We start from the raw sequence: 14,848 nt of genomic DNA on the forward strand, positions 1-14,848 counted from the left end.
TGCCCCCCAGAATTTTCCCAGGAACCCACTTCCCGAGGGCCCCTGTTGCATTCCAATCCCTGACACCACAGGGCTCCCCCCAGATGCCCCAGGATCAGCCCCTCTCCCAGCTGTGCCTCTTTGCCAGGACCCCCCAGTGCTCCTGGGCAGGACCACACAAGCTCCTGAACCCCGTTTCTGCCCAGAGGCACCTTCCCCAAGGACCCCATTGCTTGCCCCAGGCTCCCAGTACATCCCAGTTCAGCCCAGTGTGTCTCTAACCCTGCTTTGTCCCCAGCCCCCTGTGGTTGAGAAGGTGGTGGGGCTTGTTCGTGAGAAACGTGCGGCTGCATCCCTGGATGTCTGAGGTGAGCAGTGCCTGCAGGGAGAGGGGTCAGGACAAGGCCCCTCTTGAGTCCCATTGGACATCATGGGTGACATTTTGGGCTCTGTCTTTCAGGACTGGAAGTGGTGGTGACACCCGTGTCCTGGCCCCCTCCAGCGGCATGAGGAGATGATCATCCCTGGAGGACCCCCCTGATCCCCTGGGTGCCCTGGCAATTTCCCTGCAAGAATCAATAAACCCCTGCAGCAAAACAAATGCTCTGTGTCTGTCTGGGTGTGTTCCCACATCCACGGGTGCCTTCCCATGTCCATGTGTGTTCCCACGTCCCCTGGGGCACCCGGTGGTTTGGGGGCACAGCAGGAAACAGGGTCTGACTGGGGCTGTCCAAGCACCATCCCCAGGGAGCACAGCTTGGTGTCGGGACAGGGGAGGGTCAGGGACAATCAGCCAAGGCCCCTCAGTCCTTCTCTGGGCTCTGGGAGGGATGGGAAAGGGGATCAAAGGAGCCAGCGGGTGTCAAATGCCCCCAGATCTCAAGGGCCAGGCTCGGGGCTGAAGGGATGGAGAGCAGCCCTGCATCCAAGGCTATGGGGATAGTGGGGGATGAAAAGCAGGATGGGAGCCAGCAATGGGAGCTCACAGCCCACAACCCCCTGTGTCCTGGGCTCATCCCACAGCGTGGGCAGCAGGGCAGGGGGGTTCTGCCCCTCTGCTCCGCTCAGCTGAGACCCCTCCTGCAGTGCTGCCTCCAGCTCTGGGCTCCTCTGGCTGTCTGCAACGCACCCGCCCGCAATGGCAATGGCTTGGGGGGATTCCCCTGCCAGCCCTGGCATCTCCTGCAGCTCCATGGGCTCCTCAGCACAGCAAAGACACGCACCTCTTGGGGCACTTCCAGAGGAGGCCACCAAGGGGATCCCAGGGCTGCAGCACCTCTAATGGAGACAGGCTGAGAGAGTGGGGGCTCTTCAGCCTGCAGAAGAAAAGGCTGTGGGGAGACCTCCTTGGGGCCTTCCAGTACTTCAAGGCAGCTTTTTAGTGACATGTGGACAAAGGGTTCTGTAGGACCTGTCACAGTAGGACAGGGAGTGAGGGAATTAAACTAAAAGAGGGGAGGTTCAGACTAGAGAGAGGGAAGAAACATTTGATGATGAGAATGAAACACTGGAACACATTTGCAGGGAGGTGGTGGATGCCCCATCCCTGCAAACATTCAAGGCCAGGTTGCATGGGGCTCTGAGCAAGGTGATCTAGGAAAGATGTCTCTGCTCCCCCTCCAGGGGATCCCCTGCCCTGTGCTCTTGGCTACCAGAGAGATGGGCAGCTCTCAAAGGATGCAAGTGCCCAGAGAGCAGAGGGAACACACAGGACCTCTGTTAGCAGGGACATCTTCAGGTGAGATGGGAATAGTTTGGACCAACACGCTCAGGCTCTACAGTTTTTCACAGTACTTTGGGAAGTTCTGTGAAACTGTAGTTGCACACAATATTTTGGAGTCTGATAACCACGAGGTCCCACAGTGTCACAGGGTCCCCTTGGTGACAGGAGGTCATCAAGTGTCCCACAGACTTGTGGGGGTAGAGTTTTTGGAGGTGTTCTCTGACCCAATCTTCCTTAGAAAGGCAAGATCTTCCTTCCAACATTCCTATAGCCTGGTCTCTTGGGCCAGAGATCCCTGAGGGCTGGTCTTGTCAGGGCAAAGGTGTTCAGTAACTCTGCCTTCTCTGCATCCTTGCCATGAGCAGAGCGGCTCAGGGGGCTCCTGGGGGTCTCTGCACACGAGATCCCCCTCACACTCTTAAGGGAACTTCCCAGGCTCACCATTCCCAGGACTCCCTGGCAGTCACTCTCCCACCAGCCCAGACTGGCACTGCTGACACTCAGGCCCCTTCCCAGCAGCAGCAGCTCCAGTGACACGACGGGTCCCCTGTGACTCCCCACACCCCCCACTCTCCAGTCAGACCAGGTTTCCTCACTGCTTCCACCCCAGGTTTCCCGTGGCCGAGTCTCTGATATCTTAAAAACAGTAAAACAATTTATTTCTTGTGAAGAAACACAGAAACAACCTGAGCTGGTGCCTCAAGGAGGGACCCTCAACAAAAAACTCTATGGGGTTTTATCCCCTCACACTCCAAGCACACAAACTGCTCTTCCTGCTGAGCCCTGGGCTCCTGCCCTGTCTCCAAGTGTCCTCTCCCTTGGCTGCTCCAGGGTCAGCAGCTCACGGCCTTTGGTCTGAGGCCCCTCACCCAGAGCTCATCCCACAGCTCCAACTGCAGCTGCTCCCTGAGCCACCTGCACCCACGGGATTCCTCAGCCCTGGGCACCACGAGGCTCCTGACAGTGTCCCAGGGTCCCTTGGGTTCCATGAGCCCCCACAGTGTCCCAGGGTCCCTTGGGTTCCATGAGCCCCCACAGTGTCCCAGGGTCCCTTTGGTTCCATGAGCCCCCACAGTGTCCCAGGGTCCCTTGGGTTCCATGAGCCCCCACAGTGTCCCAGGGTCCCTTGGGTTCCATGAGGCCCTGTGGTGTCCCAGTGGCCCCTTGGTTCCATGAGGTTCCACAGTGTCCCAGGGCTCTAAACTGGACATGATGGGGGAGGGGCACAGGATCAGGCTTGTTCTGGGAAATCTGTGGGATAACATGAAAAACTTAGAGGGACAAGGTACCCGTGAGGGCCCCTCTGAGGTGACTCTGAGATGGAACAGCCACACTGGAGCACAGCTGATGTCTCACAGAGGTGAGCCAGGGACTCCTGGGGTAATGGAAGCCAACAGGGAACCATCAGAGAAATCCCCTCGTAGCAAAAGGAGGCTCAAGAGGGAACAAACACCTCAATCAAGAAATTTCCCACTTCAGTCAGCTTGGTGCCAAGCTTGTTTTCACAGACAGTTACTGTCAGAGTTTGATCATTACATCACTGAAACTTTAAGTTTCAAACTTAAAAGCTTCAATGAAGAAATCCTGGGGGAACTAAAATCTGGATACGTGGAATCCAGAATTTAGAGCCCTCCAAGAACATGTGAAGTAACCACAAGATAAAGAAGAGACTAACAAAGAAAATTCATCCTGTGCTGGAAACTTCCTGCCTGGTATAAGTAATAATAAGACTGTTCTTGCAAAACTTGTGCTACAGTCCTAATTGGTTTAGCAGTAGATAGAAAGTTACTGTTTATGCAGCCTTTGACCCCATTTTGAAGCAGCCTTTGACCCCCATTTTGAAGTATCTGTATAGTTTGCTGAGGAACAAGAGAACCCAGCAGCTGCAAGGGATAGGGAAGCCCCTGCTTTGAAGTTTGGTGATCAACTCCCTTCATTTGTGGCCAGAATGGGACAGTTCATTGGGTTCCTGAGACTGTCCAGAGACAGGCGAGAGGGGAAGAAAGGGTAAGGAAATGTCATAATCTGGAAAGGAGTCCACAAGGAAAGACTGAGGAATCTCATCAGTGAGTAAATGTGGGAACTGGGGGAAAGCAAAAGGAAAATGCCCAAGGGGGACAAAAGTTCAGTGCCCAAGAGGGGCAAAAATCCAGATAGGGGATGTGGCAAAAAGGGTGACAACTCTTATATTCCTCCAGATAGTCCCTGAGGTAAAACGTTGGAATTTTGTGGTGATGCGTGGTTCAAGCAAATTTCTTCCATAAAACTAGAGCATATGAAAGAAGGAGAAAACCAAAGCAAGAATAAATAGGAAATGAACTCAAAAGAGAGATTATAAGTCAGAATAACAATTTAATAAAATAATACAATAAGTACAATTATACAGACAAACAATTGGTTTTAACCCACAAAACCCAAATATATAACCCAGCACCTTGGGGCATGAACAGAGTGGTGTTCTTTGGGCCCCCTGAGTCCAAAGGAAAAGGTGAGGGGAAAACCTGTTGGTGAGAGTGCTGGTGCAGTCTGGTCAAGAGTGGTGATTGCAGTCCAGCTGAGGGTGGTGGTCTCAGGCTGGTTGAGAGCGGTGAGCTGCAGTCTTCCTCTGGATCCCACGAGTGGTAAAAAAGGTTCCAAAACTCCAAGTTTATATATTCTCCAGTTCAGGCAGGAATGCTCAGTCCTTCCCTCAGAGCGGGGTATTCCATAAAAGGGTGTGAGGACAGGAACATATTCCTATCTTGCAGGCCTCTTAATGCCTAGTTTATAGCCTGAGGAGTCAGGCTCTGTGTGCAGATGGTGTAAATGCTCTATTGATAACAGTTTCTGGGAAATGGCATGGAAGGCTATAGAATACACAGTTTTGGGTTACACCCATCCAGTGATGAACTGGTCTCAGCTGTCCTAACTAGGACATCGGGACACTGCAGAAACTCCTGAAAACAGAGGAACCTGAGACTGTGCAGAACCTGAGGGCAGAAAGGAGCCATGGGGACACTGCAAAACCTCGTGGAATGAAGGGGCCACTGCTTCACATCTGGGTCTCGTGGAATCAAAGGAAACCTGGGGCACTGGGGAAACTCATGGAAGCAGGGAGACCCTGGGACACTGTGGGGCCTCACGGAATCGAGGGGCCATGGGGACACTGCAGGACCTTGTGGGGCCAAAGGAACCCTGGGCTGCTGCAGAACCTCACGGAGCTGGGAAGCTGCTGTGTGGGGCCCCCCCGACGAGTGGCTGAGGCTGCTGAAGGAGAAGGTGAATGAAGCCAATTTGCAGAAGTGGAAGCCGTGGGCAACACCACTGAGCCCCCTTGCCACGGTCAGTTACCATGGCAACCATCATACGTTCCCATTGCTGTGTTTGGTTACCATGGCAACCATCACACATTCCATTGCTACAAACAGTTACCATGGCATCCATCATACATTCCCGGTGCTATGGTTGGTTACCATGGCAACCCTCATACAGTGCCATTGCTACAGTCAGTTGCCATGGCAAACAGCAGAGATTTTCATTGCTATGGTCGGTTACAATGGCAACCATCACACATTCCTTTTGCTACAGTCAGTTACCATGGCAACCATCATACAGTCCCACTGCTATGTCAGTTACTATGGCAACCATCATACACTCCCACTGCTATGGTCGGTTACCATGGCAACTATCACACATTCCCATTGCTATGGTAAGTTACCATGACAATCATCACACATTTCCATCACTATGGTCATTTACCATGGCAACTATCATAGCTCCCACTCCTACGGTCAGTTACCATGGCAACCATCACACATTGCCATTGCTACGGTCACCATACGTGATGGTTTCCCACCATTTCCATTGCTACGGAAACCATAAGACATTGCCGTCACTACGGTCGGTTACCATAGCAACTATCATACTTCCCACTGCTATGGTCAATTACCATGGCAACCAGCATACATTCTCATTGCTATGGTCAGTTACCATGGCAACCAGCATACATTCCCATTGCTATGGTCAGTTACCATGGCAACCAGCATACATTCTCATTGCTATGGTCAGTTACCATGGCAACCAGCATACATTCTCATTGCTATGGTCAGTTACCATGGCAACCAGCATACATTCCCATTGCTACGGTCGGTTACCATGGCAACCATCAGACAGTCCCATTGCTACCATCAGTTACCATGGCAACCATCAGACATTCCTATTGCTATGGTCGGTTACCATGGCAACCATCAGACATTCCCATTGCTATGGTCGGTTACCATGGCAACCATCAGACATTCCCATTGCTATGGTCGGTTACCATGGCAACCATCAGACATTCCCATTGCTATGGTCGGTTACCATGACAACCATCAGACATTCCCATTGCCATGGTCAGTCACCACAGTGTCCTGGTTAGGGAGCAGAGGGGGCAGTTTAGCGCCTTGTGGGTGTCACCAAGTTATTTATCCTGTACCATCCGTGCCATCCCTAGGGCTGTGCTTCCAGCAGGAAAAGCCGGGGCTCTGCACCACAACTGCTCCATCCTGCCCCGCTCTCTGCAGGGCAGGGACTGTCAGCATCACTCCTGTGCTCCCCGTCCTCTGCCCTGCTGCTCCCCCTCATGTTTTCCCTGGATTGGGACGATGGACCTTTGGTGCTGAAAGGGGAAACCACGACGGGCCGTGGTGCTGAACCAAAGCTCTGAGCAGGACGGGGCGGTTGGGGGGCAGCCTCAGCCCCCTCAGCCCTCGGGTTGGGAGGAGAAGAGAGGAGGCAGCGCGGGACTGAGCCCAGGGAGCGGCTGCGCCACACGGCCGGGACGACCCAGCTCCCGGGGCTTGGCTTGTCCTTGGTCCTCCTTGTTGTTGGGCTGAGGGGTTGGACACGTTACCCTTGGGAGCTCCCCCACCCCATTGCCTTTGTCCGGGGGCACCGCACGGACACGTCGCTTGGGGAGCACCCAACATCTTCTCTGTGTGCCCCGTGGTGACCCCTTTTGGGAGTGAAACACCTTCTCTTTCTGGATACTTTTGCTGCTGATATTGCTGTTGTGACTCTGCGTGTCTTATTCCATTGCTCTGTGCTTTTAGTGAATTGTTATCTCCACCCAGAGTCTCTCACTTTTTGTCCCTCCCTCACCAGAAGGGCCGTGGGAAAGGGAGTGACTTATGTGAATTTTAATTTCCTGATGGTGCTAAAACCACCACACCTGCCATGCACCAGCCTCGGGAAAGATGGAATGATGCAGTGGGTGCTGGGACCTGCCAACATTGGGAGGCACATTTAGCAAAGGCCACCTGGTCACTCAGCACTGGGGGATGTGCCAATCGGGCTGGCCCTGTCCAATCCAAGTTTTTACGTGCCATGGAAAGGGATAAAGTTCCTGCAGTGCACATTAAAAACATGCCGAGAAGACAGTCTGGGTTATTCCTGCTTCAGGCAAAGGGAAGTGCACCCGTGGGATTCACGTGTCTCAAGGACACGGATGCGCTTGGTGGGGAAGGAGGGAAAGATGGGAAATCCAGTGTGTGCCTCGAAGGGACTGGATTTTGGGTGAGAACAGCCAAGGAATTCAGGTGTATTACGGTGGTAACTCTCTAACACTGCATTCTCACTGCTGTGGCCGCTCTTTGCCGTGTCAGGGGTATTACAGTGAAAATCACTGAGAGAAATGAACAATGAGCTTGGAGGAGACCAGACAAGCACAGCGGTGATGGAACAAGAACTGGCTGCAAGAGGCAACAAGCCCACAGTAGACAGCATTTTTCCTGCCCTGAAAGAGTATTTTGGCAGATGGAGCCTAAAATCCTGACTAAATGAACTCAACAGACTTTCATAGACTAAGCAATGAGATCGGTGGGTTTATATCAAATGATAGGAAAGGTGATGGTGGAATGTATTGGAAAGTGTGGGATCTGACATGGTGTAAATGGTGTGGAATAAGGGGTGGACACCAGCCTTGTCTTGGCTGTTCTTCCTAGTAGATAGAGTTAATCTTCCTATAGATTAACTGCAGATTAATTCTGAGATAGAGTTAATTTTCTTCCTAAGTAGAGAGTTCATTTTCTTCCTAGTAGCTGGTGCAGGGCTGTGGTTTGGGTTCCATGGGAGAACAATGTTGATCACACACTGATGGTTTGGTTGTGCTTACCCTAATCAAGGACTTTCCAGCTTCCCGTGCTCTGCCGGGTGCACAAGAAGCTGGGAGGGAGCAGGGCCAGGACAGCCGACCTGGACATTCCAAAGGGATATTCCACACCACAGAACATCATTCCCAGTGGATACATGAGGAGGGGTTGTGCAGGAGGGGCAGATCACTGCTTGGGGTGTGGGGCACTGGGCAGTGTGTGTGAGCAATCATGCTGAGCATCACTTGTTTCTCTGGGGTTTTATTCCTCTCTCTCTTTCTTTTGTCTCCCTTTTCAATACAGTTATTATTAGTTACTACACTTACTGTTATTTTCATACTTTACTTTGTTTCAGTTATTACATTTTTCTTATCTCAACCCACGGGTTTTGCCTTTTCTTGATTCTCCTCCCCCTGTCAGTGCAGGGGGAGGTGGGGGGACTGAGTGAGCAGTTCTGTGGCACTTGGCTGCTCACTGGGGTTAAACCACACAAAAAGGGAATGCACAGGAGTGGAGACCCTGCTGGGATGTGCTTTGTATTCAGGAACTGCCCAGCACCAGCTGGATAGAGAAGGGCCAGACCTTATGTCCCTGCAGGGCTGGGATTCACTCCCTGCCCCAAAGGCCCCCAATGTGTCTGAGGAGCCCTGGGTGGTGCCTGTCCCACAACTGCTGGGAATGGGGACGGGGTCCCTGCACAGGCCCTGTGCTGTCCATGGCAGCTGCTGCCCTTGTGCTGCAGAGCCCTGGCACCTCCCCTGGCACTACAGGCCCCTCTTTGGGTATGAAATTCAGGTTCAGATGCCCTGAATTTTGTTCAGCAATTAAGGGATGTCCAGGAGACAACTGCCATTGTACTCTAAGGATGTGTAGAAAATACCCTGATAAAGAACAGGAGAGAGACCTCCCTCCCTGCATTTGGTCAGCTGAGCACCTCTGTGGGCTGCCCTGGACAGGAGGAGCAGTGACAGGTTCCCCTGTCCTACATGTGGGCCCCTTCTGCCACTGAAGTTGGCCAAAGCAATGTCCCAGCAGCCTCCAAGAAGATCCCACAGCTGCTGCCCTGTGCCTAGGAACTGCTCCATTGGAGCCTGCAGTTCCCAGCAGGAATCTCGGTCACCTCTGGCCCCTCAGAAGTGACCAGGGCTTTGTGTCCCAGCAGGTCACTCCTGGCTTTGGTCTTCATTCATTCCCACAGGAGATGGGACAAGGAGTCTAAGACGGTTTAAATAATTGCACGATCCACTTTGTGGGTACAAAGCTTAATCCTTTGTTTGACACAACTCTAGCTATATATAGGGTTCAGGGAAGGGGGGACACACATTGTATTCACATTTGAGGTTGAGGGTCCAGGAAGCACAGGGAGATATTTTTCTTCAAACAGATAAACAGCTATTTCTTTATCACATTTACAACAGGAGATGGGGTAAACAAGGTGGTAAAAGGATTTTCATGGAGACAGCAAGTCTGCTTAATTAAAAGATAGTATAAAAATATCAGGTGGTATATGTAAACAAGCTTTCCTTGTCTGTGTTTCAATTCCATGGTTTCTGGCTAAGATAATTTCTTATCTCTGCAGTGTCATCTGCCCCAACAGGAGTCACCTGCAGGTGCCTGTTTTGGGCCCCCTGAACTGGGGCAGGAGGAATCCCACCCCATGGGAGCTGTGGAGGGAGCTGAGTGTCCTTCTGGCCCCAGGTCTGCAGAGCCACAATGAGACACCTCTGTTGACTCAGCTGAGTCCCTTCCCTCAGTGGGGGTGAAGGAGATCCCTCCTGGGCACTGTCTGGGTTTCCTGTCTAATGATGGGACATGAAAAGGGGAATCTTGAATTTAACTCAGTGTCTGTTTGGAGAAATGACCCTGCTGAAAGAAGTGTCTGTGCCCAGGTGAGAGAAGGAACATCATTATTTCCTTCAGCTGTGTCCCAGCAGGGTCCCCTGGAGCCCCAGGGACACTTGGAGGGATCCCTGAAGGGCAGAAGTGCTGCCTGGGGCTGTTGCTGTGCTGCTGAGCTGGGCCGGGCTCCTGGCACACAGGGAGCTCCTGGCAAGCTCTGCCCAGGAGCAGCTCCTCTGCACAGCCCAGCAGGGCTGAGGGCACTGCCTGCAGCACCCAGGGCACAGGAGAGAAGGCAGAGAGATGAGAGGCAGCCTGGGCTGGGAGGTGACTGAGCTCTCACTGTGGGAGAAACCTTCACGGGATTTGAATGATTATTTCTCTGGCTGCAGGAAAGTTCAACTTCCCTTCCTGAAGGCATCTCCTAAAGCTGTCACATCCCACAGCTTCTAGGATCTCTCAGCAGGACTCTCCCAGTTGCTGCAGTGCAGGGGAAGTGGCCATATGGTAGAGCAGGGCAGGAGCTGCAGGCAGCAAGGGCAGAGAGGAGAAGGGAGCAGGAGGTTCAAGGGATCCTGGGGTGGGAGGACAGGGCAGAGCTGCTCAGGGGAGGAACCTTCCCAGCCTTTTGCCAGGGTCAGGCTCTGGCTGCAGAGCAGTGCAGGGGAGTTCCTGCAAGTGTCTCTCCCAGCTGCCAAATGCCTCCAGTGCCAGGAGCTGCCAGGATGGCTCTGCTGGATTTGCTGGGGTGCAGCAGGAGAAGCTGCTGCAGAGCAGGACTTGCTGCTGCCCCATCAGAGGCCCAGGGCCAGAAGGTTCCCTGTTCCAGGGCTGGCTGTGGGGTGGGAAGGTGGGGGTGCAGCCAGGGGTGCCCAGGGCTGTGGTGCAGAGCAGGGTCCTGCCCCCAGGGCTCTGTGTGCTGGGGCAGGGACTCTGCTGCCTGCCAGGGGCAGCTCTCAGCCCGGCCAAGGAGCTGCCACGGCCCTGCAGGGAGAAGGGGTGGGTGGAAGGACTGACCCCTCAGGGCAGGGCTGGGCAGGGCAGGGCCCTTCAGCTGCAGGCTCAGGGCTCCTCACAGCTTCAGCTCCACCTCCTGCCATTTCCAGGGGCCCTTCTCAGGAAGCACATCCCCCCAGAACACCTCCCCCTTCCCAGCCACCGCAGGGGGTCTGGGATCTGCTCTGCAGCCCCTGCCCAGGCAGAGCTGCCCCTGGGCACTGGGCTGGGCATGGCTCTGGCAGCACTGGCAGGGAGCTGAGCTGGGCACAGGGAGGGGCTGCTGGCAGGAACAGCTCCTCACCCAGAGACAGGCAGGCAGGGAGAGGCAGCTGCTGCCACAAGGGCTGGGCAGGGGGATGTGGGCCCCTCCCTGCTGTCCCTGTGGCACAGACCCCTTCCCTGATGATATGGTTTGAAGCTGGCTCCCTGCCAAGTCTCCAAACGCTACCACAAGAGTTCCCGCCCCCCCAACCCTCAGGGAGAAGAGGGAGAAAAACAACCAAGAAAAACCCGAAACGAGAGAGAGACAGCTCAAGTGAGATATATAAATATATTTACACCTATGTTACACTTATATACAATTAAAATATATACAATTTCCCAAGGGAAAGGGAAGGGGGAAGGGAAAAGGAACAAAACCAAAATAAAATATATATATATATATATCTCCCAATTAGTGGCCCGAGATCTAGTAACTAAAAGAGTTAGCAAGGAAATATCTCACACTTTCCTTGGGACAACGGAGAGTCACTCTGGACCGATCGCCGGCAACCTCCACCTCCCAAGGTCAACAAGGCCCAACCAGGCCTTGCTCCCCAACACGGCAGATCAACAGCAGGGAACCTGCACCTCCAGGCCGCCGGAAGGAAAGAGAGCGAAGGCCTCTCCTCCTTTCTTCTTATAGTCTGGCTTACGTAAAAATCGTAGGGAATACTGGGTAAATCTGGACCCTTCCTTGGTTACAAACTGGTCACCAAGGAAGGCCTTGCCCAAACCACCACACCTGAGCAGCTCCTCCCTGGGCTCCTTTCCCAGCCTAAGCAGAGCCTGTGCCCTCAGGCCATGGCCCCTGGGCTGTGCATTGCCCTGCAGCAGCCAGAGCCCAGGCAAGGACAAGGCCCCCATTTCCATCTCTCTCTGTGTGTCCCTCCTCCCTTGGCAGCAGCATTGTGGCATTTCCCTGCCATCCCCTATTGCCTGGGCTGTTCTTCTTCTCACCATTGGCTTTTCTCAGGCAGTGCAGGGGCTTTGGGGTGGCAGGTTCCTGTCCAGACACAAACCCTTTGGGTGCTGCTGTGGGGATGTGTCTGGGGGAGCAAAATGCCCAAGTGCCCTCCAGGCAACTTCAGGACATTCAGCTGCTTCCCCGGGTGTCCTCGAGAAGGGCACAGCTCTGCCATAGTATCTCTGTGCTGTCTGGGATCCCCATGGAGAGGACACCTCGGTGGTAGAGCCATAGAAATGCTCTGGGCAGCTGCAATGATCCCTCTGTGCAGCAGTCTGGGAGAAGAAAGAGGAGATCCTAATCAGGCACCCTGAGAAAAGACAAGGAGTCTGTCAATCTGCTCTTTGAGCCCGGATTCCCCTGCTCCCAGAAAGGCCCTGTCTCTTTTTAAGGGAGCTCCTTAGTGTGATCCTCCCTCAGCTCCAAGCTGCCAGCGAGGGGCGGCTGAGAACAGGAGTGATGGCCAGCGTAGTTCTTCTCTCTGCACTGAGACCATCCCTTTGCCTCCCAGGACCCACGAGATTTCACTTGGAGAACATTAGAAATGTCAGGGATTTCAGCCATCCAAATTCACTCCTAAATGTGCCAAGTGAAACTGTAACAAAACTACAGCAAATCCCCTCAGCTCTGCTCTGCAGTTGGGCAAACTGTGAACAGCAGGGCTGGAGATGCTTTGAGGTGTCACAGGCACATTTAATCTCGGATCACCCCGTGTTCCGAGTTGCCTCTCACAGCAAGGAGGATTCCTCGGGAGCCTGTCACAGGGTCCCTGCTCTCAAAGCCCCCATCAGCCAGCAAAACCCAGAGCTCAGGGGAGGGGGATGCAGAGAGGTCTTCCTAAAAAGAGAGACACATTTTGCCAATAGAGTCTGACCTGACTCAGTCCTGCCTTTTCCTCCTCAACAGAAAACCACACCCTGAGGCAGGCTCAGAGCTGGAGGCAGCACTGCAGGAGGGGTCTCAGCTGAGCGGAGCAGAGGGGCAGAACCCCCCTCCCCTGCTGCCCACGCTGTGGCATGAGCCCAGGACACAGGGGGTTGTGGGCTGTGAGCTCCCATTGCTGGCTCCCATCCTGCTTTTCATCCCCCACTATCCCATGGCCTTGGATGCAGGGCTGCTCTCCATCCCTTCAGCCCCGAGCCTGGCCCTTGACATCTGGGGGCATTTGACACCCGCTGGCTCCTTTGATCCCCTTTCCCATCCCTCCCAGAGCACAGGGGAGGTCCAGGTGCTCCAGGGGCTGCCCCGTGTGCCCCCTGCCTGTCCCAGCCCCCAGCAGGGACATTCCACGATGCCCCAACCTGCACTGCTCAGGATGCACATGGAGGGGGTGAAGGGGATCTCGTGTGCAGAGACTCCCAGGAGCCCCCTGAGCCTCTCTGCTCATGGCAGGGGAGCAGCCAGAGAGGCACTGGGTGTGCAGGGGCTGGAGAAGGAGGGGACAGGGACACGGGAATGCAGGCACGGAGATGGGAACACACCCATGGAGATGGGAACACACCCATGGAGATGGGAACACACCCATGGAGATGGGAACACACACCCATGGAGATGGGAACACACCCATGGAGATGGGAACACACATGGAGATGGGAACACACACATGGAGATGGGAACACACATGGAGATGGGAACGCACACATGGAGATGGGAACACACATATGGAGATGGGAACACACACATGGAGTTGGGAACACACACACAAGATCAGGCAGAGTGGCTTGGCTGAAGAGATTTATTGATCATTCAGGGAAAATGCCCCTGGGCTCTGAGGGAAATCAGGGAGTTCTTCCAGGGATGATCATCTCCTCATGCCACTGGAGGGGGACAGGGCACGGGTGTCACCACCAGTCCTGAAAGACAGAGCCCCAAACGTCACCCCCAAAGTCCACTGCAACATGAGAGGGGCCTTGTCCTGACCCCTCTCCCTGCAGGCACTGCTCACCTCAGACATCCAGGGATGCAGCCACGCCTTTCTCACCAACAAGACCCAGCACCTTCTCAACCACAGGGGGCTGGGGACAAAGACAGGCTCAGAGACACACTGGGTGCAGTGGGATGTATTGGGAGCCTGGGGGGAGAAATGGGATCATTGGGAAGGTGCACTGGGGTATACTGGGGCAGACTGGGATGGATTGGGAGTGTCATGGCCATGTGAGAGGAGGACCCGACTCAGGCAGAACTCCTGGTACCCACCTGAGCCATCTTCAGGATCCCAACTTCCACTAAATCCACCTGGAGAGAGACCAGGAGCCCTGGCTGGTCACTGGGATGTCCCCAGTGCCAGCGAGGGATGGGGGGATCAAAGTGTCCCCCAGTTCCCAGACTGGATGCCCTCCAGTCCCCCCGGCCCACTCACATCCCGCAGTTCATTTTGGGTTCCCGCCAAGAGTGCCTGGGCAAGGAGAGCAAAAGTTTAAGCAGGATTGGCCCCTGTGGGGCTGGGGGAGGGACACGGGTGTCCCCAGCCCCCCCAGCCCAGGGCTGCCCCCGTCTGAGGGGGAAAATCCCTTCTGCTCCCCCTGCTCCCACTGCACCCAGTTTCACCTCCAACCCCTGTGCCTGCAGGGCCCAGGGTGGGGATGGAGACAAGGAGAGCCAGGGGAATTCAGGGCCTGCAGGGAGGGGGGGGGGAGGTTGGGGGGGACCCAAAGATGCTGAACTGGGGGGGACTGGGAAGCCCACGGGACTGGGATTGGGGTGTTGAAGGGGCCCTGTGTGGGATGCAGGGGAGGGGAAAGGAATTCAAGTGTAGGGACATGGGGACTGCAAGGGAGAGGCTTGGTGGGGACAGGAGGAGGAGGATGGAGGAGGACAAAAACGAGGGCACTGGGAGATGGTTGGGAGTGGAGAGGGAGGCAAGGAATGGTCTTGGGAGGTACCAGGGCAGTGGCCTGGGTGAAAGGCAAAGATCTGAGGGGAAAGATGGAAAGAAAAGCTTTGGGAATGATCAGTGGGAGGATGTCTGGGGACACT

This window comes from Pseudopipra pipra, chromosome W (assembly GCF_036250125.1).
Source record: "Pseudopipra pipra isolate bDixPip1 chromosome W, bDixPip1.hap1, whole genome shotgun sequence".
Taxonomy (NCBI): Eukaryota; Metazoa; Chordata; class Aves; order Passeriformes; family Pipridae; genus Pseudopipra; species Pseudopipra pipra.